Source organism: Pristiophorus japonicus, chromosome 3 (genome assembly GCF_044704955.1).
Source record: "Pristiophorus japonicus isolate sPriJap1 chromosome 3, sPriJap1.hap1, whole genome shotgun sequence".
Taxonomy (NCBI): domain Eukaryota; kingdom Metazoa; phylum Chordata; class Chondrichthyes; family Pristiophoridae; genus Pristiophorus; species Pristiophorus japonicus.
Window position 1 is genome coordinate 309,972,557 of NC_091979.1, and position 27,733 is coordinate 310,000,289.

At 46.0% G+C, this 27,733-nt stretch overlaps 1 protein-coding gene and 1 non-coding gene across 2 annotated transcripts in view; both read left to right on the forward strand.

Annotated features, from left to right (window-relative positions):
- pcdh15b (protocadherin-related 15b) overlaps positions 1 to 27,733 on the forward strand; it is a 1,866,923-nt gene that overhangs the window by 393,012 nt on the left and 1,446,178 nt on the right. The gene's annotated exons all lie outside the window — the stretch shown is intronic.
- Positions 3,440 to 3,639, forward strand: LOC139260542 (U2 spliceosomal RNA). The gene has a single exon (XR_011592811.1). It is a non-coding gene; the product is annotated as a U2 spliceosomal RNA (small nuclear RNA).

A 27,733-nucleotide genomic window follows, 5' to 3' on the forward strand; every position in this document is an offset into this window, starting at 1 on the left:
GATTTACGGTCTCATCCTGAAGATGGTCCCTCAAACAATGCAGCACTCCCTTAATACTTTACTGAAGCTTCACCCTAGGTTATGTGCTCAAGTCCTGGAGTGGAACTTGGACTCACATTTTTCTGCCTTAAACGCAGCAGTACTGTCAAATGAACCACTGTGACATGTAACTTTAAGTAGCCATTCCCCTTTAAATATTGCTTACTGCCCTTTAGGACTGTTGAATCTTGCTATTTCCCACCTACCCATTTGATGAAGCTCATGTTTCAGGCTCATCTAAATATTAGGGTTGATCATGAGAAACCCTGTGGGATGGGCCCAGTTGCAAATTGTTGAGCACTACACCTGCTTTTTGCCCATGTCAGAAAATAGAGCTTACTATTTGTACTGCTTAAGATCACAAGCTATTTTCCACTTCTTTTAAAACAATAAGCTTTCTTGGTCAAATAGATCCTATGATGGTTCTGAGAGAAGATATGCCTGATTCAGGAGGAACTAACTATCCATAACAGCAAAGGACTCTTTCACTTCAGAGAATCATAGAAACTTACAGCTCAGAAGGAGGCCATTTGGCCCATTGTGCCTGGGTCTTTGAAAGTGCAGCCGTCCTTGTCCCCACAGCCCTGCCGGTCGGTGCCACTGACAGCTTCTTGTGGGGTGGGCTAGTTCGGCCTGACAATGGTGGCTATGGGTTCAGCCGGGCCGCTAACAGGCTGCCCGGCACCCCACCTCTTGGGTACCGGTCCGCTGGCCTGGCCAAAACCCTCCCTGGTGGCCCAGTGTTTGCCACTAAGGTTGCTGCAGAATTCACAATGGCCCTCCCCTTTAACTGAGGGGAGGGACGTTGTGACGCGTCAGCGCAATGTGGCACATCCGCGTCGCGGTGACATCATCAACGCGGCGCTGATGACCCGCCCGCACAACCACCCCGATGATGACAGCACTTCTGCCCACTCTTTAAAAAAAAACAAAGTTCTGAATTTCTCCAGATTGTCTGCCCCGTGCATTGGGGCAGACATGACCATTACAAATAGATAGGTGTACCCCATTTCGGGCAAAGGGCAGTTTCGGTCCCAAGATGTCTTTCCAGGTACGTTTGGAAGTTTCTTTCCTGGGGTCAGGAGCAGTAAGGGTGCTCCGCAGGGCCCCACGAGGAAAGTGTTGGCCTCCACCGGCCCAAACACTTCTTGCCCCAACTTTGCGAACCGATAACCGCCCCGGAATCCCTGTCCTCACGCTTACCCTGGGCATGCCTCTTTTCTCTCGTTTTGAGCAGGATGTTGGCCAGCTTGTTAGAAGTTGAAAGTTAATGAGGTCCGGGTCTTAATATCAGCTGGGCTTCATACTGACACTCTCGGACAAATCGGTTGCTCGCTAGGCCGTAATCTCTGCCTGGGAGTTAAAATTCCAACTAAACTGCCTGTTGTTGTAGAGTTTGATCAGGGCTAGAAATTAATATTTTTTTTACGAAAACAGTATTTTTTCACCAAAAATACCACTTTCACTTCGCTACAGCTATGAGGCCTAAAATTCAAGCTTCAATTTGCGCAGCGGTAAAAATCGGTGTTGCATGTCGCAAACCTCGAATTTTCTGCAATTTTACTCTGAGACTGATATTGCTGCGAGAGAGGCCTTGGGAGGGGCGAAAACACCAAGAAATAAAATTGCAAAAAACAAAAAATTAAAAATCACAAAACATTCACAAGACACTTAACTATCAAATCGCTGAAAAATAAAAACTCTAACACCTTTTTTTGCATGTCCTCATATTTACCGCTGCTCCAAGGGCTGCAACGCAGCTTTTTAACCTGCCGGTATTTTGCACGCTAAATACGGGTGTGCACTGTCTCAGTCTGATAGAGTATAAATTTAGGCTGGTGTTCGAAGAGAGGAGAATGACACATTATACATTCCAGTAATGGGTGTACAGATTAACGGTTCTCTGTTGTGATCCCTGGGTCTTGCTATCATTTTCCTTGTTGCTGGGCCAAAAAAAAATACACTTCAGAACCAGACCATTGAAGACACAAGAGGGGTAAATATTATCTTGATGCTGACAAATCCATTTTGGTAAAGGGAGCATGTTTTTTTTTTAAGTGCTTTCACTCGTTGAAACCTGACTTTAGAGATTGATTTGGACTAACAGTTGAGAGATTAAATTCTATAATTAACATGATTACATCATAGATGTGACCTGGCCAATCTTTGATGTGTAATCTGTGTTTGAACCTAGAACCAGTAATGCATTGAACATAGGACCAGAAGTCGGTCATTCAGCCCATTGGGGTTGGTCCGTCAATCAATTAGATCATGGCTGATCTGCACCTCAACTCCATTTAACTAACCTTGCTCCATATCCTTTGATATTTTTAACCAACAAAAATCTGTCGGTCTCAGTCTTGAAAGTCCCAATTTTCTCAGCAGCCACATCCTTTCAGGAGAGAGAATTCCAGATTTTTACTACCCTTTGTGTGCAAAAGTGATTCCTGATTTAACCCCCAAACGGCTTAGCTCTAATGTTAAGATTATGTCCTCTCGTTCTTGATTCCCCCACCAGAGGAAATAATTTCTCTGTATCTGCGCTATCAAATTCTTTTAACATTTTAAACACCTCGATCAAATCACCCCTTAGCCTTCTCTACTCAAGGGAGTTGCACGTCTGTGAAACTATGGTGAAAAATAGAAAACTTACACAAATAAAGCAAATGGCCTAATTGGTTTGTGTCTCTATATGAGACTGGCAAGCTGCAGAAGCCTGCTGAACAAGGCCAGGCAGCATGCCAGCAAAAACAATTAGACTTTGAGGCCACTGTGTTGCTGGCAGCGGCCCTCAGGTATCTCTTGGAACAGGGGAGAAACGATGGGGAGGGAGGGGTTGACTGGGAGAAGGGAATGGCAATCAGGAAGCAGGGTGACTGGGAGGGGCGGGGGGAAAGAATTCGGAGGGTGATGGTGACTAGGAAAGGGGGAGGGGCAGGCAGCGACCGGGAGAGGCAAAGAGGCAGTTTGGAGGGGTTGGAGGTTGGGATGGAGTGGGTGGGGGGGTGCTGGTGACTGTTGGCCAGCAGAGGCCTGTGGTTTTAAAGTGGAATTGGAAGGAACACCCCTGCACTTCGCGACTCCACACTCAGCTCGGTATTTTTATAAACTTACCTTTTTGATGACGGCCTGCAGCGGATCCTTTAGTGACCGCATGTTGACCTGGTTTTCCTGAATGCTGCTGGCCCAGCATTGCCTGCATTCGTAGCAGCCCAATTGTACAAAGTTGTCCTCAAAGAAGCTTTCTGATGCCTGTTTCAGGCTTGGACCCTGGATACCTTCTTTGATGCCTTTACCAATATGGTGGGCAGCACACATCTGGCCCAATCTGCGCGGATACGCAGCCCATCATATTGGACATTTTTGCACTTGTTTTATGCCTGTAAAACTATGCAGGATCATCGCTTCTCGGCCTTTTGGCTAAGATCATGCGTAACTGACCTGACAGGGGAGTAACCATGACCAGAAAGTGGTTCTCCCTGGATCAGGAAGGTGGTTCTCCTATGCTTTTTGGAAATAGAAGGTGGGTGGGGGGGGCACACATCCACCTCCATGGCACGAACCTGGTATTGCAGTACTTCCAGGAACGGTGCAGTGGCTCTAGGCCTTTTGGCTAAGAGCATTGGCGCAGAGTGATCCTTGAATGGGCCCAAGGTGACCTCTGGCGTTTGTAATCTGACAAGATGATCTGACAAAGAATTGGAAAGATTGGCAACGAATAAAAAAAAACTATGCAGGATCATCAAATTTCTAGGCCTTTGTCTCTGAGCTGTCCACTTCTCTTCTCCAATTTGGACTGTGTTTTCGAGTGTATCCAAAAACTTTAATCATCTCTTTTGTTTTTTACTGGATGCTGTGTTTCTAGTTACTATAGTAATCCTAAAATTAAAGACCAATGTTTTTTTTTGGTAAACTCCTTTCTGTATAAATCCTCCTTTTCATGATTCATTAATACAGACAGCTGAATTTGGACCACTGCCAAAATTGTTCTGTTGCTGCCATTATGTGTTATGCTGACATAAGAAGATGTTCTGCAAGAGTTTGTTGAACATTTGCCACTATTTAAGTAATGCTTTCCAAGAAGCTTTTTACATGTTGAGAGAAATTAATGTTGATTCCAGTCTGTAGTAGTTGTTGAATTTTCTCATGATTTTCATCTTAATAAGTGAATAGCGTTCTGTGATTCATTGATCTCAGTCATGCAGCATTCGCTGTAATTCACATTTCTGTTACAAAGTCTGTAAATTACCTGTCAGGCAGCTGCAACTTTAAAATGTTCCAACTGGACCTTGGCATATCCACATATATTTAAAGTAACGTTATTTGTTTCACATGTTTCAAGAGAACTTCTCAAAATAACATCGTTTGTTCAGTAAACCTGAGATTCAGTTTTGTTATTGAGCTACTGAAATGTGCAGCTGGTTCAACTAAGCCAGAAGAATGATTGTTGTTTCCATAATAAGTTGTTAATCTATACATGGCACAGTGATCTATCAATTTGCTTCAATTTTTTTTACAAATTGGATAAAATGAATCTTATTGGCTGTAAAGGAGATCGAGGGCAGGATTTGACTTTTATGTTTCTGGGGCGAAAATGGCGGCGGGGCGGGAAAGTTAGCGCCTCAGTAGGTAAGTTTGGGCATCTGAACCCTGCGCCAGGAGGCGCAGCACTAAGGGAAGCACTGCACACCTCTCTAGGTGCGAGGATGGGAGACTCCTGAGCTAAAGAGCTGGCCCGGGAGAGCTCCGAGAGACGTCTGGGGTGGGGTGGGGTGGGGGGGCGCGATTAAAATTACAAAAAAAACACAAAAACATTCGCAAAACATTGCCCATGCCACCTCAACACATATCGCTAAAAAATGGACACTTATCTTCGGTGTCCATTATTCACCTCTTCGCGGACAGGATGGTTGGTGTTCTGTATTGATGTGTGTATCGTCCTGGTACCTTAAAATGTATAATAAACACAATGGTACACCACAGAGGGCGCTGTAGTGGGAGACCTGAAAGTACCTGCAAGAGGCAGTATAAAACGGCTGACCACCACACCTGAGAGTCACTCTGGAGCTGTTCAATAAAGGATTAGATCAACACCAGACCGTGTGGAGTCAGTGATTTGTGTGCTACGGGTCGGACGGGTCGGGCAGGAGCTCAAACTGGCGCCGCGGTGTCGCAACCAGGGGCATTGCACACTGACGCAGATCTTCCGGGTGGTGCTGCTCCACGCAGCGACAAAACCGGACACGAGGATCGCTGCAGGGCACTGGAGGCCGACCTTCCACCCAGAAGTCCTCACTGCCGCCATTGCCACCGCTCCGGAGTGAAAAATGGAGCGCAGAAGTTCGGAAAATCCAGCCCGAAATATCTAATTCCAAGGGGCCGAAATTGGTGGCCTTACCGCCCACTGCTGCCAGCTGCCGCCGAATTTTGTCGCCGCTCTCCAGGTCTGCATCCGGCGGGAGGAGAGTACTGCCAGGAACCGCCCGCTGATGGCCTCTGGCGGCCAAGTCGCGTAAGTGACCTCCCGTCCGCCGAGATTGGCATATTGGTGCGAGCGGAAGCAGGGGGAACGACCGCTGTGTGGAGACAGGTCTAACCCCGACGGTAAGTAAGAAGACCTGCAAAAATAGATTAGTGGTCATTTTTTAAATTTCTTTTTTGTGTGGGGTCCCCTGAAGATGTTATGGTGTTTTTCACTTTTGTGAATATTTTTATTTTTCAGTGGTCCCCCCTCCCTGGGCCTGACTCAGTCCTCGGCGGCACAGTTATTTGGCCGCCGGGCAGTACTGCCATCTCTTTTCGAGGGATCTTCCTGGCAAAGCACCACCCGGTCTCTCGGCGGCCATCGGCTGTCATTTGGCTGGCCCATGGGCGGGCCTTGGCTTCGACCAAGTTCAGGCCCCAAGTCTTTGAAGGATGCATTCACACTACAACTGCGGTGTCAGTGGAAAGTGGTTTTGCTTTGCTCCAACACTGCAGTTGCAGTGTAAATGTATGCTGAATCTGGTAGAAGAGCCTGCCAATTTGTGGAAGGATCCAATTTCACAGCATATATTCTGGGAATTTCCTTGGAGCTGCTCCCACTCCACTGCTGTAACTTTGTGGGAAGTGTAACAGAAATCCCGTTAATGGGAACAGCTCTGCTGAAATTCCCCATCGTGCTTTTCAGTGCTCTCTACAAACTCTGCTCATTTGTCACCAAATCCAACCCCCTCCAGGCATCTCACTAATGCTCAAAAAGACCACATACAATGTTATTCTGTTCAAATCTGAGCTGACCTTTAAACCTCATATTCTCTATCACCAAGATTGTGATACATTCTTACGACATCATTATCAAACACGTGCTGAAAGATGGCTCCAATACATCATGTGATTTCTATTGTATTTATAGCAGTAATTGCATTACCACAGTAGTAGAAACATAGAAAATAGGTGCAGGAGTAGGCCATTCGGCCCTTCTAGCCTGCACCGCCATTCAATGAGTTCATGGCTGAACATGCAACTTCAGTACCCCATTCCTGCTTTCTCGCCATACCCCATGATCCCCCTAGTAGTAAGGACTACATCTAACTCCTTTTTGAATATATTTAGTGAATTGGCCTCAACAAGTTTCTGTGGTAGAGAATTCCACAGGTTCACCACTCTCTGGGTGAAGAAGTTTCTCCTCATCTCAGTCTTAAATGGCTTACCCCTTATCCTTAGACTGTGATCCCTGGTTCTGGACTTCCCCAACATTGGGAACATTCTTCCTGCATCTAACCTGTCTAAACCCGTCAGAATTTTAAACGTTTCTATGAGATCCCCTCTCATTCTTCTGAACTCCAGTGAATATAAGCCCAGTTGATCCAGTCTTTCTTGATATGTCAGTCCTGCCATCCCGGGAATCAGTCTGGTGAACCCTCGCTTCACTCCCTCAATAGCAAGAATGTCCTTCCTCAAGTTAAGAGACCAAAACTGTACATAATACTCCAGGTGTGGCCTCACCAAGGCCCTGTACAACTGTAGCAACACCTCCCTGCCCCTGTACTCAAATCCCCTTGTTATGAAGGCCAACATGCCATTTGCTTTCTTAACCACCTGCTGTACCTGCATGCCAACCTTCAATGACTGATGTACCATGACACCCAGGTCTCGTTGCACCTCCCCTTTTCCTAATCTGTCACCATTCAGATAATAGTCTGTCTCTCTGTTTTTACCACCAAAGTGGATAACCTCACATTTATCCACATTATACTTCATCTGCCATGCATTTGCCCACTCGCCTAACCTATCCAAGTCACTCTGCAGCTTCATAGCATCCTCCTCGCAGTTCACACTGCCACCCAACTTAGTGTCATCCGCAAATTTGGAGATACTACATTTAATCCCCTCGTCCAAATCATTAATGTACAATGTAAACAGCTGGGGCCAAAGCACAGAACCTTGTGGTACCCCACTAGTCACTGCCTGCCATTCTGAAAAGTACCCATTTACTTCTACTCTTTGCTTCCTGTCTGACAACCAGTTCTCAATCCATGGCAGCACACTTCCCCCAATCCCATGTGCTTTAACTTTGCACATTAATCTCTTGTGTAGGACCTTGTCGAAAGCCTTCTGAAAGTCCAAATATACCACATCAACTGGTTCTCCCTTGTTCACTCTACTGGAAACATCCTCAAAAAATTCCAGAAGATTTGTCAAGCATGATTTCCCTTTCACAAATCCATGCTGACTTGGACCTATCATGTCACCTCTTTGCAAATGCGCTAGTCCACTAGGTGGAGCAGTAGTGCACTAAGGGGAGCTCTATATTACACTTCTCCCTCCTTAATGAAGAAGTAATCATAACAAAATAATCATCATACATAACTTGCATGGTTATATGCATCAAAAGATTTGGACATATTTTGCCATATTTATAAATCAAACTTAACCACTGGTTTTCTGCCTCAAAGAGGATACCTTCGCTCTTGAACAGAACTTTCCAAACTTGATGTCGAACTTCGAATCATTCTAGGCTGAGCCTGAGGAGAGTTTTACTCCAAGGGCAGCCCTTGATCTACATTTGGACTCTCTACAACTTCAGACTGTTTGTCTGACTCGGACTCAGACTTAAATTCTGACTTTCTCTTGGACTCATTTCTAGTACATCTGATGTAGGATTTGCTATTGGTACTCTACTTGTAACAAGACTATCTGACTCATCAGAAATAATCGAATCATTCCAACTTCCAACTCCTTCCACATCTGTCGGTAAAATATGATCAATGTGAACAAGCCTAACCTTTCCCCATGATCAAAAATCTTGACCACATATCTTCACTATTCTTCCTGGTAACCACTTTAACCATTTATGATGATGGTTCTTCATCTTCTAATACAATTTCACACTTCTCTCTCTTACTCTACCTCTATCATGATTCTTGTTCTGTCTTGATTGTTTCTCTTCTACTGACTGTGCCAAGTTTGACTTTAACAACAAGAACCTGATTTGTGGTTGTCATTTGAGAAACATCTCTGCTGGTGTTCTGCCAGTAGTTGTATGAGGAGTATTATGATAAGTATTTAAAAATTACCCAATTTGTGCTCTCACGACAATTGTAATTTCTTTGGATTTGAATCCAACATTTGCTTGATGAGAGCACGGTTTACAATTTTACTGTGCACTCTGCTGCACCATATGAAGCAGGGTGGTTTGGTGGAACCTTGGTATGTTTTGCTCATCAACTGTGTAAAAAACTGCGGCCCATTATCAGACACAATTTCCTCTGGGAGGCAATACGAAGAAAACAATCTTCGCAATTTGTCTAGTGCTTGTTATTTTCTACCAACTTTGAATGGCTATCAATCACAATGAACAATTGTTGTCCCTCTAGCTCAGCAAAATCTACATGTAACCTTTGCCACACCCTGGGAGGCCATTTCGATGGCTGTAATGGTACTGATGGTGGTTGCTTGCTTACCGATTTACATGTTGTACACTGACTGACGGTGTACTCTATATCTTTATCTAGACCTGGCTACCATAAATAACTGCATGCAAAACTCTTGGTCAAGCACATTCTCAGGTGCTCGTCATGACAATCACCTAATAATTTGGGCCTGAATTTATTTGAAATAACTACTCTTGCATCCCACATGATACATTCTTTATCCACTGATAATTCATTCCCACGAACAAAATATGGATGAATATCTTCCTGTGATACCTGGTTTGGCCAGCCATTTGCTATGTAATCATACACATTTGACATAACTGGGTCAAATTTGGTTGCTCTACCAATCTCTTCAGCTGTGACTGGCAGTTCATCAATATATGAAAAACAGAACACTTCTTCCCTATTGGGTGTAACATGTGATGGGGAAGGCAATCTAGACATAGCATCAGCATTACTATGATCAACTGATCATCTGTATTCAATGTCATATATACATGCTGACAAAATCAAAGCCCATCTCTGCATTCAGGCTGCAGCTAAGATTGCAACTAGGGACTTTGGATGGAAGATTGCTGTCAGGGACTAATGGTAAACGTACGACCATACAAGTATTTGTGGAACTTCTTGAACCAATAATTAATGCCAGAGCTTTCCTTTCGATCTGCGCATAATCATGCTCATTGGCACTGAGAGTGCGTGAAGCAAAAGCAATTGGTCTCTCCTCCCCACTACGTAATACATGAGAGATTAATGCCCCAACTCCATACATAGAGGGGTCACATGCTAGCTTGCTCTCCTTAGCTGTCTTGAGCTAACATGGTACTCTCTACCAACTGGCTTTTACACTCTTTGAATGCTGTGTCGCATTCTTCTGACCACTTCCAATGGATCTGTTTTTTCAACAACTCATGCAATGGATGTAACTGTGTTGCCAAATTTGGCAGGAACTTCCCATATTAGTTCAAAAGACCCAAAAATAATCGAAGTTCAGTGACATTCTTGGGAGTGGGTGCATTTCTGATTGCATCCAGCTTTCCCTTGATTGGATGCAAACCATCTTTGTCCCCTTTGTGTCCGAAGTATTCCACTGAGTTTTGAAATAACTCAAACTTGTGAGCAGTCACTCGTACTCTGTGCTTCTCTAGCCATTTGAGCACTTCATTCAATATGTTATTATGGATTTGCCTATTTGGTGCTGAAATTAGTATGTCATCTAAATAACATACGACCCTTTCAAGGCCTTGCAAATCTGGTTCATCACCCCTTGGAATATGGCGGGGGCGTAAAACACTCAAAATGGTAGCCTATTAAATTGAAATAGGCCTAGATGAGTATTTTTAGTCAAGCATGACTTAGACTCCTCATCTAGCTCAAGTTGTAAGTAGGCATTTAACAGATCTAACTTTGAGAAGATCTGGTCACCTGTCAGCGTTGTGAACAAATCATCTACATTTGGCAATGTATTGGATACATTACCCTATAGAACCTGGTTTACGATTACTTTATAATCGCCACACAACCTTACCATACCATCTGACTTAGATACAGCAACAATGAGTGTAGCTCAATTATTTTGATTTATCTTAGATGTTCTCAGTTTCTAGTCTTTTGAGTTCTTGCTCAACTTTCTCCTTGTGTGTGTATGGCTTATAGTAAACTGGTCTATCATCCTTCTGCATGCTGACACTTGCTTTGAAGCCTTGGATCTGACCGCCTGTTTCACAGAACAACTTTGGATATGGATTGATAATGTCATCTTTCAATGCAAATCTCGTTTGAACATGAAACATCTCATTCTAATCCAGCTTCAGTGATCCCAACCAATTTTTATCTATCTTGGCAGGTTTTTCTCCTGCCACTACTATGATAGGCAAGCTATGAAACTGATCCGTGTATTTCAATGGTATGGTGATACGTCCTGCAACAGGGATTTGCTCTCCTGAGTAGCCTCGTAGCTCTATCATCGATTTCTCCAGTGGAAAATCACTGAACTTCTCCAGATAAACTGATTCTGATGCCATGCTTATGGAGGCACCAGTGTTAATTTCCATGGGTGTCCTAGTTCCTGCAACATTTACTTGGATGACGATACTTCGCGAATCGCTGTTAGATAACCTCGTGCTCCTGTTGACATGTATCTTCTGAACCTCCTCATCCTGTTGCTTCTTTTCAATGCTATGTAGTCTCTGGCAATTTCTACTTCCAGCATTCAAAGTCAGTTTGCTCTTCAGTCGGCATGCCTTCGCAAGATGCCCAGTTTTCTTGCAGTAGAAACACTCTGCCTTCACAAATGGACAACTTTGAGCTACGTGTTGCCCTAAGCACCGATAGCATGACTTCAATTCACTGTTACCTTGGCCAGTTGCTGAGGCCTTGGGGCTCAACTGCCTTTTATTTTTAATCACCTGGCAATTCACCTCAGTTGTCCGATGACTGCAAATAGCACGAAATTCTCATGAGTATTGATCAGCTATTTCCATCAACATAGCTGTCTGACAAGCTAAATCAAAAGTCAAGTTAGGGGTTGTCAACAATTTTCGTCTGATTGCTTCATTTTTCATCCCACAAACAAAGCGGTCACACAATGCTCGGTCCTGAAAATTTCCAAACTGACAGTGAATGGATAGCTTTTTTAAAGCTACAATGGACTCACTGATACTCTCATCAATTAATTGATCTCATATTCCAAAATGATAACTTTCAGCAAATCCAGGGGCTCGGGACCGTGGTGCTGTTCTAACTTGGTTAGAATCCCTGTCAGTGGCGTGTTCTTTGGCTTGATGGGAACAAGCATATTTTTCAGAGTTTCATACACCTCGGACCCTGCTTCGGTAAAGAAAATAGTCTGTTTCCTTTCGAATACCAGCCGGTTATGGTTTTCATCATCGGGAACTTCAACGATACTATTCATGATGAAAACATTTCTAGCCACTCCACTTATGCTCCGAAAGTGTCTCGGTCACGATGGAAGTCACCCAAGTGCTCTATTATTCTCATAGGCACAGCCATCTAGATTCTGGCAGTTCAGACAAGTGTGCTTGAGATTTACCTTGGATTTTTAGCTGTGCTGCAAAACAAATAAACTCTCAAAGTCTCTTTTGTTTGGCAGGAATCATATTACTACAGTAATTTCAGCTAGGGAATCCAAAAATCCCATCCTCGTCGCCAATGCGATATATTCTTACGACATCACTAACAAACACACTTTATAAAATAGCTCCAATATATCGGCCCAGAAATCCCGCTTTTCTCTTCCCGCGGGCGTTCGACTAGAGTTTTGAAAAAAGATGTCCACCTGAAGCTGCTGCACCCATGTGAGATCCCAGTCCGGAAGCCTCTCCTGATTGCTCATCACAGCGCGTGCACGTTGGGAGCTGGAATGACATGGCTCTGGGCAGCCAATCAGTTGCAGTATATTCTCATTCATAGTAATAGGAGTTTTGCAAGTCTGAAACTCCTATTACTATGAATGAGAAATACCCCCAAAACACTAATAAAAGATAGAAAAAAATGCACAAGTTGTTTTTATTAATTTAAATTAAAGTTATTAATGTATTTAAAAAAATATATATTTTCCCGATTGTTAAAAAAGCTTTTTTAATTATGCTTTAAAATAAACTTACCATAGTGGGGAGTTTTTTTAACAATAAAATGTGTTTTTATAACTTTATTTTTAAATGTTTTTGTGTATTTTAAAACTCTTATGCCTATAAAAGTAGGCTATGCGCCTGCTTTCATCAGACGCAAGAGTTTTGAGGACATTTTCAGGGCAAGATATGCATAAATCCCACAATCTTGCCCTTGCAAATGTCCTCGCTCCCGATCTGCGGATGATCTGTCAAGCCAGAAACTTGACAGATAGGAAACATTGCACACTGAAAAGTCTGTTGGCTTTTCCAATGTCTTCCCGGATCCATAGACACTTTGTACGGGCCCGGATGTCGGAATTTCTGCCCCAATATGTGACTTTTATTGTATTTACAGCAGTAGTTGCATTACTACAGTAGTCCACTAGGTGGAGCAGTAGTCCACTAGGTGGAGCTCTATATTACAAAGACCAATTATTTCACCTCCTTAACATTGTCTATTTCCACCCTTAACTTATTTACTCCACCAATCAATCCCTTTTCTCGTGCTCTGTCACCTCCAGACCCAATTATTCCAATGCTCTCCTTGCTGGTCTTCTACAAACTCCAAATGATCCAAAATGAAAGTGCTGATATCCTGTCCCACACTAAGCACTGCTTGTCTATCACTTCCCTCTTCCTCGATCAGCACTAGCTCCCTGTTCCCTGATGCAATAATTTAAAAATCTTCATCTCCAATCGTAACATAGCCTGGCTCTATCTTTCCTCTGCAATCAGCATCAGAGTGCTATCCCTTCTTGCACCCTTCAGGTATCCTGTATATCCCACCCTCCCTTCACCCCAACAGTATTGACAGAGTTTTCAGTGTCCTGCTACTGCTTCTTTAATAATGGACTCCAACATCTTCCCAACCACAGATATTAGGCTAACTGGTTTATAGTTTCCTGCTTTTTGTCTGCCTCCTTTTTTAAATAGGGCGTTGCATTTGCAGTTTTCCAATCTGCTGGGAGCTCCCCAAAATCCAGGGAATTTTGGTAAGTTACAACCAATGCATCCACAATCCCTGCTGCTAATTCTCTTAAGACCCGAGGATGCAAGCCATCAGGTCCAGAGGATTTATCTGCCTTTGGTCCCATTATCTTACTGAGTACCACCTCCTTAGTGATTGTGTTAAGTTCCTCCCCCCCTATAGCCCCTTGACTATCCATTGTCGGAATATTGTTAGTGTCCTCTACCGTAAAGACTGACAAAATATTTATTCAGAGTTTCTGCCATCTCCATGTTCCCCATTACTAATTCCCCGGTCTCGTCCTCCAAGGGACCAACATTTACTTTCGCCACCCTTTTCCTTTTTATATACCTATAGAAACTCTTGCTATCTGTTTTTATATTTTGTGCTAGTTTACTTTAATAGTCTATCTTCCCTTTCTTAATCATTTTTTTAGTCGTTCTTTGCTGGCTTTTAAAAGCTTCCCAGTCTTCTGTCCTCCCACTAGTTTTGGCCACTTTGTATGCCTTTGTTTTTAATTGGATACTGTCCTTTATTTCTTTAGTTAGCCACGGATGGCTATCTGTTCTCTTACACCCTTTCCTCCTTGCTGAAATATATTTTTCTTGAGAGTTGTGAAATATCTCCTTAAATATACACCACAGTTCATCAACCATGCTACACTTTAATCTATTTTCCCAGTCCACTTTACTCAACTTTGCCCTCATACCTTCATAGTCTCCTTTATTTAAGCTTAGTACGCTGGTTAGAGATTCAACTTTCTCACCATCCATCTGAATTTGAAATTCAATCATGCTATGATCACTCATTCTGAGGGGATCCTTTACTAGGAGATTGTTTATGTTTATTAATCCTGTCATATTACACAGGACCAGATCTAAGATAGCCTGCCCCCTGGTTGGTTCCATTACATACTGCTCAAGGAACCCATCCATTACGCACTCTATGAACTCCTCCTCAAGGCTACCCTGACCAATTTGATTTGTCCAATCAATATGGAGGTTAAAATCACCCATGATTATTGCTGTTCCCTTTTTACAAGCCCCTACTATCTCCTGGTTTATGCTCCGACCAACGGAGCTGCTACTGTTAGGGGGCCTATAGATTGTGCCCATCAGTGTCTTTTTCCCTTTATTGTTCCTTATCTCCACCCAAACTGTTTCAACACTCATCATTTGAGCCAATATTGTTTCTTACCATTGCAGTGATTCCATCCTTTATCAATAGAGCTACCCCACCTCCTTTTCCTTGTCCCCAGATTTGCTCTGTTGCGATGGGCCAACTGATGGGCTCAGTGGCTCAGACATTGCAGTGTCGTCGCACACCTCATCATCTCTGCCATGGCCAGATGTCGATGGCTCCCTGGACACATGTCGCGATTGTGGCTGTTCTTTTGCAAGTAGAAAACAACAGACATCTGATTAGCAGCAGGGTGGTAGCAGGTGACATTGCACATGTACATGTTTAGACCCCACGCCACTGAATCATACGTCTCAATGAAGACACATCAGTCATGCAATCCATTGACATACCCTCATTACCCGAAGGGGGCTCAGCATTGCCCCCGGCATCTGCCCGAGATGGTGCTCCAATGAGGGCAGACACCTGTTCCTCGACATCGGTCAAGTCCAGGATCTGAGACGGGCCCCTGCCTGTCCGGTACTGTTCACGCCTGTTGTGTGAGATCTTCGCCTGGAATGAGAAAAAAAGGAAGGGTTCAGAAAGGCTCAACCTCCTGTTGTGTCACATATGCTTACCAAAGTTCAATAGTTAATACTGTGTGGATGTGCAAATGTCTTCACTTCAATCTGTTGCATGAGGTTTGTGAGCAATTGGTGGGAGGATAGGACCTGCAGGTGATTTTTAGGAAACCCATATCAACAGTGGGAGTGCATTTTAGGAAGGTTCTCAATAATTAGAGAACAAGAGGGTATTGTAAGATTTCTAAATCTCTGGCATTAAATTGACAGCAAGACCAATTCTTTTAAAACAATTTGGAATAAGTTTATTAAACACACACAAATGCACATAGCAGGTACAATGATGTTACAATAACGTGTTACAGATTTATAAAGACATATACTTTCCTCTGAGTCAAGGCAAAACATACGGCATCCTTCCTTGCTTCTAGTTCTGTGGAGGGAGAGTTCCTGCTTTGCCATGTGGTGTGAGAAGAGAAAAGAGGGCGAGCAAACTTTGCGCTTGTGTTTTTATCTGTCTTAAGTCCATTGTTTCTCAGACAGCCCCAGGATTGTGTCTTAGTTTCGGGGCAGTCTTTTATTGGCTTTCTTCACACGTGTGACTGTCTGGGGGGATTGGTGTTATTCCTTGATTAGGTTTAATTGCTTTCCAATTAACTCCTTTTCTAGTTTGATGAGTTTCGATGAGTTTCAAAGCCATGCTTCTTTTGTTCCTTGAGCTCCGCCCTGCCAGAGAAGACATGATCTGGGGAGGTATCCATTTTGTCTCCAGTTTAAACTGCAGCCTTTCTGTATAATCTGCACTTTCAACATTTATGCATACACAGAATCAGTTTTATCATTAATATACACTTTTATTTTTACAGTATGTAAATTAAGCAGCAATGGCTGGAGAAGTCAGCCTTCAGTTTTCTGATGCATTGTGGTTGTTTTTGTAGTGGAGGAGTGGCGAGAGATCATGGCGGGGGAGCGGTGAGATCACGGTGGAGGTGAGGCGAATGTTTGGCAGAGGAGCTGTCATGTATTTCACCATCTTGCAATGACTATAAGTATGTAACTGTAACTCATGCACACTGTACCTGTACCCTTGTAATGCACACCCTGACCACAGGAAGTGAGCTCCTCACCTGGGCTTCCAGGTATAAAAGGGGAGGTCCCACCCAGGATCAGCACTCTTTGGTCCTGGGAATAAAGTTAAGGTCACAGAGTGACCGTGTCTGATATATCCATGCCTCGTGTGAGTTTGTAACAAGGTGCAGAGACACTACATCTGGCGACGAGAAACGGGAATCACCGAACCACCAGGAACGCTACTGTTTGGTGAGGACTGGGACGACTTTGTGGAAAGACTCCAGTAGAGCTTTGTCACAAAGGACTGGCTGGAAGAGGCAGCGGCTGACAAGCAGAGGGCACATCTACTGACCAGCTGTGGTCCACAGACGTATGCGCTAATGAAAGACCTGCTCGCACCCCAAAAGCCAGCGGACAAGTCCTTCGAAGAGCTCAGCCAGCTGATCAGTGAGCATCTCAAGCCGGCAAGTAGTGTACACATGGCCCGGCACTGGTTTGACTCTCACCGGGAGGGTCAAAACATCTCGAACTTTGTGGCGGAACTGCGGCGTTTAGCCAGTCTCTGTAAGTTCTCCAATGCCTGCAGGGGGGAGATGTTAAGGGACTTTTTCATCGAGGGCATTAATCATGCTGGCATTTTCAGGAAGCTCATAAAGATTAAGGATTTGACTTTAGAAGGGGCGGCGTTGATAGTTCAAACCTTTATGGAAGCGAAAGAGGAGACCAAGCTAATCTACGCACACAGCCCTGGTTTTAAAGTTGTGTTGAACCAGGGAATCAATGTTATAAAAATGACACAGAACCCCACAGGCAGGCAAGGGCAATTCGACACCGTCCAGGCAGGCAGGCAAGGGCAATTCGACACCACCCAGGTAGCAACAAACTCCTGGCAACAGGGACAATGGAAAGGGGATCGGCAATGCACGCCATCACGAGGAACAATGCATCCCATGATGGGACCAATAACACCCTCCATCAGAGTGCTTAGAAACAGCCAAACGGGCCATCAGAGAGGAATGTCTAGGAATAGTCCTTTTGTTAACAGCAATCTCAGCTCATGTTGGAGATGTGGAGCAGACACACTACAAAAATCTGCAGGTTCCAACTTTACACCTGTAGGATTTGTAATGTCAAGGGACACCTGACCAGGATTTGCAAAAAGGCAGTAGCGAGGTTAGTCTGCGAGACAGAGGAACCAGACGAGGGGTCTGAAATGCAGGATGAGGCCTGGGGAACAACCATGGCTGCTGATGTTTAGAGAGTTTATGTGGCTGACGTCCACAGCTCATACACCAAAACGCCACCCATGATGATGAAAGTCTTAGCAAATGGCATCCCGGTGCACATGGAGCTGGATACCGGAGCTGGCCAGTCCCTCATGAGCGCCCAATAATTTGAAAGACTATGGCCACACAGAGCTAGCAGGCCCAAATTGGAACGCATTGAGACGCAGCTACGTATGTACACCAAAGAGATCATCCCAGTGCTGGGCAGTGCAAACTTGGTGGTAACACATAATGGAACACAGAACCGGCTGCCACTCTGGATTGTTCCGGGAAATGGCCCCGTGTTCTTGGGGAGGAGTTGGCTAGCTGAGATGAATTGGAAATGGAGGGATGTGCACGCCATTTCATCCGTGGAGCGAAGTTCATGCTCGCAGGTATTGCAAAAATTCGAGTCATTCTTTCAACCCGGTGTCGGAACGTTCAAGGGCACCAAAGTAGTGATACACATCACTCCAGATGTCAGACCAGTGCACCACAAAGCCAGAGTGGTGCCGTACGTGATGTGTGAAAAAATTGAAAGTGAACTGAACAGGCTGCTCAGAGAGGGCATAATTTCGCCCGTTGAATTCAGCGATTGGGCAAGTCCCATTGTTCCCGTCCTCAAAGCAGATGGCTCGGTCAGGATTTGTGGCGACTACAAAGCCACCATCAACCCAAGTGTCGCTGCAAGACCAATACCTGCTCCCGTGAGCGGAGGACTTTTTTGCCACGCTGGCAGGTGGAAAGCTGTTCACGAAGCTGGACCTCACTTCGGCCTACATGACTGAGGAACTGGCTGAAGAATCCAAGCTTCTGACCACCATCACGACACACAAAGGATTATTTGTTTACAATAGGTGCCCGTTTGGCATTCGTTCAGCAGCAGCTATCTTTCAGCGAAACATGGAAAGCTTGCTCAAGTCCATTCCTGGAACGATCGTGTTCCAAGGTGACATCCTTATAACGGGTCGAGACACTGAGGAACACCTCCGCAACCTGGAGGAGGTGCTATGCCGATTGGAACGGGTAGGCCTGCGGCTGAAAAAGGCCAAGTGCGTGTTTTTGGCCCCAGAGGTCGAGTTCCTGGGCAGGAGGGTTGCTGCAGATGGGATCCGGCCCACTGAATCAAAAACTGAGGCGATTCGCCGGGCGCCCAGACCCGGCAACACGTCGGAGTTGCGATCCTTCCTGGGACTCTTAAACTATTTTGGGAACTTCCTGCCGAACTTAAGCACATTGTTGGAGCCGTTACACATGCTCCTGCGTACAGGTTGTGAATGGTCGTGGGGGGATTGTCAAGAACGGGCTTTCAATAAGGCGAGGAACCTGCTGTGTTCCAACAAACTGTTGACTTTGCATGACCCCTGTAAAAAACTGGTTTTAACATGCGATGCATCATCCTACGGGCTTGGGTGTGTTTTGCAGCAGGGTAACGATGACCGCCGACTCCAACTGGTGGCTTACGCCTCCAGGTCACTCTCCCAGGCAGAGCGTGGATACGGCATGGTCGAGAAGGAGGCACTCGCGTGTGTGTACGGTGTAAAAAAGATGCACCAGTACCTTTTCGGTAGACAGTTCAAGCTAGAGACGGACCACAAGCCGTTAACATCCCTGTTGTCCGACAGCAAGGCTGTCAACACTAATGCGTCAGCTCGCATACAACGATGGGCCCTCACGCTGGCTGCGTATGACTACACCATACGCCACCGGCCAGGCACCGAAAATTGCGCTGACACGCTCAGCAGGCTCCCACTGGCCACCACCGAGGGAGCGTCGGAGCAGAGTGCTGAGATTGTCATGGCCGTTGAGGCTTTTGACACTGCGGGCTCCCCCATCACAGCCTGCCAGATCAAACTCTGGTCCAACAGGGACCCCCTCCTATCCATGATAAAGAAATGTGTCCTGGCTGGGGACTGGGCGCCCGCACATAGGGAGTGCCCCGAGGAAGTCAGGCCGTTTCAGAGATGGATGGATGAACTCTGCGTCCAAGCCGACTGCCTGTTATGGGACAGCCGGATAGTCATGCCCCAGAAAGGAAGGGAAGCGTTCATCAGGGAACTCCACATCGAACACCCTGGCATCGTGTTAATGAAGGCCATTGCCCGGTCACACGTGTGGTGGCCGGGGATTGACTCAGACCTGGAACACTGGGTTCGCAGGTGCACAACGTGTGCTCAGCTGGACAATGCCCCCAGGGAGGCTCCACTCTGCCCGTGGCTCTGGCCCACCAGGCCATGGTCACGTATTCACGTGGACTATGCGGGCCCATTCATGGGAAAAATGTTCCTGATCGTTGTCGATGCATCTTCGAAGTGGATCGAGTGCATCATATTGAACTCGTGCACGACATCCATCACTGTGGAGAGTCTGCGTACGGTTTTTGCGACCCACGGCTTGCCGGACATCCTGGTCAGCGATAATGGCCTGTGTTTTACCAGCCATGAATTTCAGGAGTTTATGTCGGGCAATGGGATCAAGCACGTCCGGTCAGCGCCATTCAAGCCAGCTTCCAATGGCCGGCGGAACGGGCGGTCCAAGTCATAAAGCAGGGCATGCTAAGCATCCAAGGGCCCTCCCTTCAATACTGCCTATCGTGCCTCCTGCTGGCCTACAGGTCCCGGCCGCACTCGCTCACAGGAGTCCCACCAGCGGAACTCCTCATGAAACGCACGCTCAAGACACGGCTGTCCCTCATTCACCCAGCCCTGACAGACATTGTTGAGGGCAAGCACTAGTCCCAAACCGAGTTCCATGATCGAGGCTCAAGGGGGAGGTGTATAGAAATAGATGACCCGGTATTTGTTCTTAACCATGCTTTGGGACCCAAATGGCTTGAGGGCACCGTAATTGACAAAGAAGGAAACAGGATCATGGTGGTCAGACTAAACAATGGGCAGATATGCCGCAAAAACTTGGACCAAGTAAAGACAAGGTTCAGTGCAGACACGGAGGAACCAGAAGAAGAGCATGATGAGATTGCATCCACACCACTGCCAGTGCACAAGCAACAAAGACAGCCTCAGCATGCACAGTCCCTGTGGCCAGCCCAGACAGGCCGGAATCACCAAGTGACAGAGACGCGTGCTGAGGCTCAGCCACCAGAGACACAGCTGCGGCGCTCCACGAGAGAGCGCCGACCACCCGATAGACTTAACCTCTGAAACTAAAAGACCCAAGGGGGGGGAGGTGATGTTATGTATTTCACCATCTTGCAATGACTATAAGTATGCAACTGTAACTCATGCACACTGTACCTGTACCCTTGTAATGCACACCCTGACCACAGGGAGTGAGCTCCTCACCTGGGCTTCCAAGTATAAAAGGGGAGGTCCCACCCAGGATCAGCACTCTTTAGTCCTGGGAATAAAGTGAAGGTCACAGAATGACCGTGTCTGATATATCCATGCCTCGTGTGAGTTTGTAACAAGGTGCAAAGGCACTACAGGAGCGGCGCGAGATCATGGCGGAGATGCGGTGAATATTTGTGGTGGAGGAGTGGCAAGAGATTGTGGCGGAGGTGCAGCAAATGTGAGTGCAGGGCCCAGAAGAGCTGAGGGCCCAGGGGCAGCACGGGCCAGCCCGCACTAGGTCCGTGTGCACACTAGGTCCGTGCAGCAGAGCAGGTCTCCAGTCGTCCTGGTTAACCCTTGCCACTGGATAAAGGCCCAGCTCTGTCAAGCCCATGTGGTGTCTGATGTGCAACGGTCACCACATGTTAAAAAAATTCATGCACAGACATCTTCCACCCCCTCAATTGGAGTTCAGGATTGGAACATTGGGTCCTTCATTGAAACATCTGTGAACTCATGGAAGCAAGTCATACTCATTTTAGGGATTGCCTATGATGATGATGGATTGTGAAACCCACATTACAGGCTGCAAGACTTTGAGAATGGGCTGATAACATCATAGATTTCACATAGTCTCTGACATTCGTGTTGAAAGAATAGCAGGCATACATAACTGTGAAGGGTACTCGCCTTGAGGAAACTGGTAAGATTCGTTGAAATTTTTGCGGCATTGGGTGCCTGTTCTGGCAACCGTGTCTGCCGCAGACACCTCGTGGGCAATGTCACGCCATAATCATTTGAAAATAGTTGGGAGCGGTGTCCCACCCCCAACCAGGTGGAGCGATGTCCGCCTCCTTTCCACTGCATGGACTAAGGCCTCAGCCGCCTCCGGGGAGAAACACCTGGCACGCGACCAGACCTCCTGCTGCTCCATCTTTGCAGAAATACCAGAGGTCGGGCGGGTCATCTGCGCATGCGCGGAGGAAACTGCTGCACCGTAAAATTACGTCTGTGTCCAGGTAAACAAAAAGTCGATTGCGCCTGCGCAAATTGGTCGCCTATATTAATGCCGCGATTTTCGGCTCGGCGCACAAAGTCCGTTGTGTAACGCCTGATTTAACGCCTCCGATCATGAATCCTCATTCTTTGCCGAATTTTCCAGTTTTTCAGGCGGTATTGGGACCGCACCACCGCGAGTAGCGCCTCGAAACCGGGAAAGCCGCAAATCCAGCCCCAAAATCCTTAGCTCTTGGAGTGGGGAGCTCCACTGCAGATGTCTGTAACGTAGCCATGGTCGGCTCTATAGTTACAAAACGCTCATGTAAGGCTGTGCTCAGAAAGCACCCTTGTTTTACAAACCAGTTCAAAATCAAGGCTTACTTTCGAGGAAACTACGATGTGGTCGCCCTCCTCCTCCTGTGCCAGCACCATCTGCTCCTGTCCACATGCTGTGTGTCTCACACAATGCACTCCTCTCTATCTCACTGTCTAAATACCTCTTGGTGGGTCAGAATGAGTGATGATGTGTGCTGTGATGTATTGGTCTGTTTGGATGCAGCATGACTTTGCTTATCTTCCTCTGTCATACCTAGAAAAAAATAAGATAGATTACAATGGTGTCCGCATGAGCAGCCTTCACAGGTAGCTTTCAGTATAAAGAATGATATGGTAAAGGGACTGAGTTTAGAAAGGTCCAAAGCTATTAATTAGGTAAGTCCCTACTGCTCTTGAAGCCCAGTGATCTTTATAAAATTATGTACCTTTCTCCTGCCCAAAGCTGTGCTCTATACCTTGCATCTACTCGCCACGGTGCTAATCTACTCACCAGTAACCTGTTCAATTACGCTCAGTTCAGATTCTGCCAGAATCACTCATGGACATTGACTCGAGCTGAATTCCATAAGCAAGGTGGGAGTAGTTGTGCTTGACATCAGGCTGTATTTCACCAAATATAGCCCGAGCAAAACTGAGGTCAGTGAGGATCATGGGGAGAAAAATAACCAGCGATGAGAGTTCATTGTTGCCACACAGGAAGCTGGTCATTGTTGTCGGAGGCTAATCATCATAGCCGCAGGACATTGCTGCAGGAGTTCGTCAGAACAGCATCCTTGGCCCAATCATCTTCAACTGCTTCACCGATGATCTTCTCTCAATCATAACCCTCATCTGGCACGTGCTGCACTTTGGCAATTTCACAATGTTCAGCTCCATTCATAACTAAACTAAACCCATGCTGGCCTACAGAAGGATTTGGACAATATCAAGGCTTAGGCTAATAAAAAGGAGGTAAAGCCCGTGTTAAGTAAGTGGCAGGCAGTGACCATCTCTAATCAGATAAAGCTGAGTTGTCTCCGGCAGATCTTCAAAAGGAGGTGCATGAACAGAGAGACCGAGGGATATATGTGCACAAATCATTAAAGGTGGCAGGGGAGGATGAGAAAGCGGTCCAAAAAGCTTACAGGATCCTGGGTTCAACATCATCCAGGATAAAGTATTTCGCTTGATGAGTACCCCTGCCACTGGAGTCAATATCCATCCCTTTCACCACAGGCGCACTGTAGCTGTGGTACATATTATCCATAGTATAAGCTGCAGCAACTCACCAAGTTTTCTACAACAGCGCCTCCCTACTCCGTGATCTCTCCCACCGAGAAGGCCAAGAACGCAATATCATGGGAACAGCATCGCCTCCAAGTTCCCCTGCAACCACCATTCCTTTATCATTGCTGGGTCAAATACTTGGGCTTCTCTACTTAACACCATCATGGGACCACCACAAGGAGTGCAGCGGTTCAAGTAGAAGTTCCACCATCAGCTTCTAGGGACAGGCATGTAGATGCAGCCTTGCTAGCATTGCCCACATCCCAAGAACAAGTTTTAAAAAATAGTATCCCGTTGTCTATTTTAGCAAAGGCTAAATTATTTGAGCCTTATTTATTTGAAGTAAGTGGGAGATCATCATAAGACTGCATTATGTGTCTGATCTGACTATATTGTATCATGTAAGCAACTAGAGGAGAGAGGAACAAAGTTACTTGCACCGTAAGCAAGTGTTGGCAGTGGTAGAAAACTAGTACAACAAATATACCAGTGAGATCTACCTCATTCAGTATCAGTAATTTGACCGACCGGGAGCAGTTGGATGGGCCGACCCAACCGAAATTGCCCCTGGGTCGGAAGCAGCAAGAACGGGTTATGGCACCGCCCATTTTCCCGCCGCCTCAGGCATGCGCCGGCCCCTTACCGACTGGCGGCGACCCTTTTGCCGGCACTTATGTGGAATTGCCCCTCAGGAGCGGCACCGCAGCCGGTCAGTGCCACCGACAGCTTTCTCCGACGTCCGCCCTAAAAGGGGAGGTCGCGCTGCCGGCGACTCCATGTTATATCTTATTGTCGGCCGACTGCCAGGTCGGGCCGACAATTATGCCCCCGGCCGAAACCTTCCCTGGTGGCCCAGTGTTTGACACAAAAGTGGCTGCAGGGTTCGTAGCGGCCCCTCCCCTTTAACTGAAGGGGAGGGACGTGGTGGCATGTCAGCGTGATGCGGCACGTCTGCGTCGCACTGACATCATCAGCGACGCGCTGATGACTTGGAGCGACGGCTGTTCCGACCCGGCCGCATTTACACCCGGCTCACGACTGCAGCACCTCTCCGACCGGAAAAAAAAATAAAGTCCTGATTTTTGCCAGATTCTCTGCCCCATACATCGGGCTGGACGGAACACTCACAAAACGGTAAGTGCGCCCCATTTGGGGCGGAGGGCAATTTCGGCCACCAGGTTTACAAAGTTGCGTAAGCATTGTAATTTAATGGAAATCTGCTGTTTTTTCTGTTTATACCATGGCTGTTATCAGATTATGGTGATAAATTTAAAAACTTATAAAAGTTCTATTTACTTACAGAGTAACTAAATGCAATCATTTTGAGCTATTAGGTGACATGGGTGGCAAGCTTGGTTAACTGAGATTCAATTTCCTTGAATATCACCATTGTGTTTGTCAAATCCGTTTCTGAATCTCCTGTGTCGTTGCTCCAGGAAAGAAAGGAAAATAAAACTTGTATCTCCTATTCATATGGCATTCTCTGCTTTTTCCCGCTCTCTTGCAGATGCTGCTGGCACACTTCTCCACAGTGGCCTTTAGCTGTTGCAGGTTGATGAACACAATGTCCACTAACCACCATGTACCTGCACTGAAAAATCATCCTTTTAAAGGCACACCCAGTAACGTCTTGCTGACCTACATTGACTCCTTGTCTGGCAACACCTCAATTTTAAAATTCTCATCCTTGTTTTCAAATCCCTCCTTGGCCTTGCCCTTTCCTTCAGCCCTAAAGCCCTCCGAGATCTCTGCACTCCTCCAATTTTGGCCTCTTGCGCATCCCCAGTTTTCATCGCTCCATCATTGGCAGCTGAGGACCTGAGGCCTGGAATTCCCTCCCTAAACTTCTCCACCTCTCTCGCCTCCTTTAAGACGCTCCTTAAAACCTAGCTTTTGCCACCTGTCCGAATATCTCCTTATGTGGCTTGGTGCCAGATTTTGTTTGATAATGCTCTTGTGAAGCGCCTTGGGATGTTTTACGACGTTAAAAGTGCTATATAAATGCAAGTTGTTGTTGTTGTTGTATCCCTTGACTCCTCAGCTGAGGAAGGACACAAAACGGCTATTTGGATAGTGGTTCCATGATCCTCTTCTGCTACTCACTAGTGTTCTGTATGCCACCTGTTATATCCTCAATGCTGTTTGTACAGTCTGTGCTGGAGTAGATCAATCTGTGCTGGCACTTGAGCTGTCGGTTGTGTGTGAAGCTGGCTGTTGAGAAGTACTCGGGAGATCTGGGACTTTGGAAAAGTAAAGAAGAAATTTAACAATAGTTAAATTACATGAAAATTGAGGTCCTAGGGAAGCTGTCTCACCTTCTTGTCCTTGAGTGCATGCATTAGTAGTAGTGTGTGAGAATAAAGAGAGTGATAAAATTGAACTAGTCCTCAGCTTGGAGAGTACCAACTTTCCCATCTCCCACCCCCTCCAAAACATTTATACCAAGTAGCCTAAGTGCTACCTCTTCAGAAGAATTAAGGGTTGGTAATTGTGTAGTTCTCTTTTCATATGGTTCTCTGCTCCACTTCATCCTGCAAGAGGTATGTAGTTCACATTGTTTGGAACATATGCAATAATAAGTAAGAGCCATTAAACATACAATAATAGATGTAAGTACATGAATATGAATCATGCAGTCAAATTGGCACAGATAGAAAGTAGAGTACAGCTTCCTAGGAAGGTTGTGAGTGATGTAAGTGCTTTTGACCTTGGTGGTTTCGAATCACCCCTCTTACAACAGTTCTGGACACCAGAATTATCGTCGTGAACAGTAATATACAATCATAGACAGATCTTTCGGTCTTCACCATCACAATGCTTTTATTCAAGTTAAAGCACACACCTGCACCCATTAAAAACACACCCTGGTGGTGTAAAAGAAATGAACACAGGACAACACACAGTCTGCCCCATCTAAACAGACCCCTAACACAAAGTACCCACATCTAAAACACCCCTGCTCGGATTCAAAAGTACCACCGGATCTGTCCAACAGAATGTGCGTACGCTTATGATCCTTGCTAAAACCTCCCTACTAAAACCCCTGAAGCTTGGTTGGGACACACAACACCCTTTCGCACTATGTGGTGGTGTTAAAGAGGTCTGGGCTGGGATAAATGCTCAACAATTACCCCTCTGGCTTACTCATTGCTTCTCCCGATGAGGCGTATCTTCTGGTTCTGTACCAACCTGTGGTATTCAAGTCCAGTCTCAAGGTCAGCTTCCCAGTTGAAGTAGCGTGGCTCTCTTTGCTCATAGTTGGTGGTTTCTTCTCTCTGTCCCAGACAGAGTGCTCGGTCCTTGTGCATTGAACGACACAAGCAGGCCTAGAAGAGGGGAGAGAGAGAGAGAGAGAGATGGCTGCAACTGCCGTCTCTTATACTTGCAAAAAGCTTCTTCTCGCGCCAAGATTTCAACTGTTCTTCCCCTGAGGCTGTGCAACTGAAAAGCAAAATCAAGTCTTTGGCCTGTTCCTTTGTCAACTGGGCTGTACCTCGATGTGTGGCTCCGATGAGTCTGTGGTTGAATAGCTTTCCTTTGTCTTTTGATGGCCTGAAGCCCTGGCCACTTTACTTAATATCTCACTGATTGCAAGACAAAGGGCCTGTCCATCAACCATTCCTGCCATTGATTCCTTGTCCACCTGATGTGTATTCCTGTGGGACATGTTGGGACCTGCCCCACGTCAGTGCTGTCTGCTCTCTGCAGTAACAGAAAATGTGTCCAAGCAATGTCCAAAAGTTTATGCCAAGGTTTTTGCTGAATTCTTACAGTGAAGGCAGCATTGGAGGGAGCTATTGAAGATGAGTGAGGTGCCCTGCGGCAAAATGAAATTAATGAAAGATGTGAGGGGTCTGAAAGAGTCCAACATGCCAATTCATAATTTGCTGTCTGAATGTAGCCTGCCTTCAATCCAATTGGTAGGCATGAAGCACAGTGCACCCACAGCCATTCCACTCTATCCCAGCACTGGAAGATCTATCTCTAATCTTCTACTTTCTGTGCTCCACATTAAGAGGAATGATTAAAAGCAACCTTGATACGATGGAGGCATTTGCCAATACTTTATTCCAAAAGCTATTCCTAAAATCTACAGCGCTTCTGGCACTGTAACTCCGATTGTAGAGTGCCAGAAGGAATGGAAGTTATGTCTCGACTTCGATATGCTGGTTCCTGGCCTTACCTCAGGGATTTCATTGGGTCCTGTAATTAGAAGAGCCTATGCAACCTTTTACAGGGCCAATGACTTT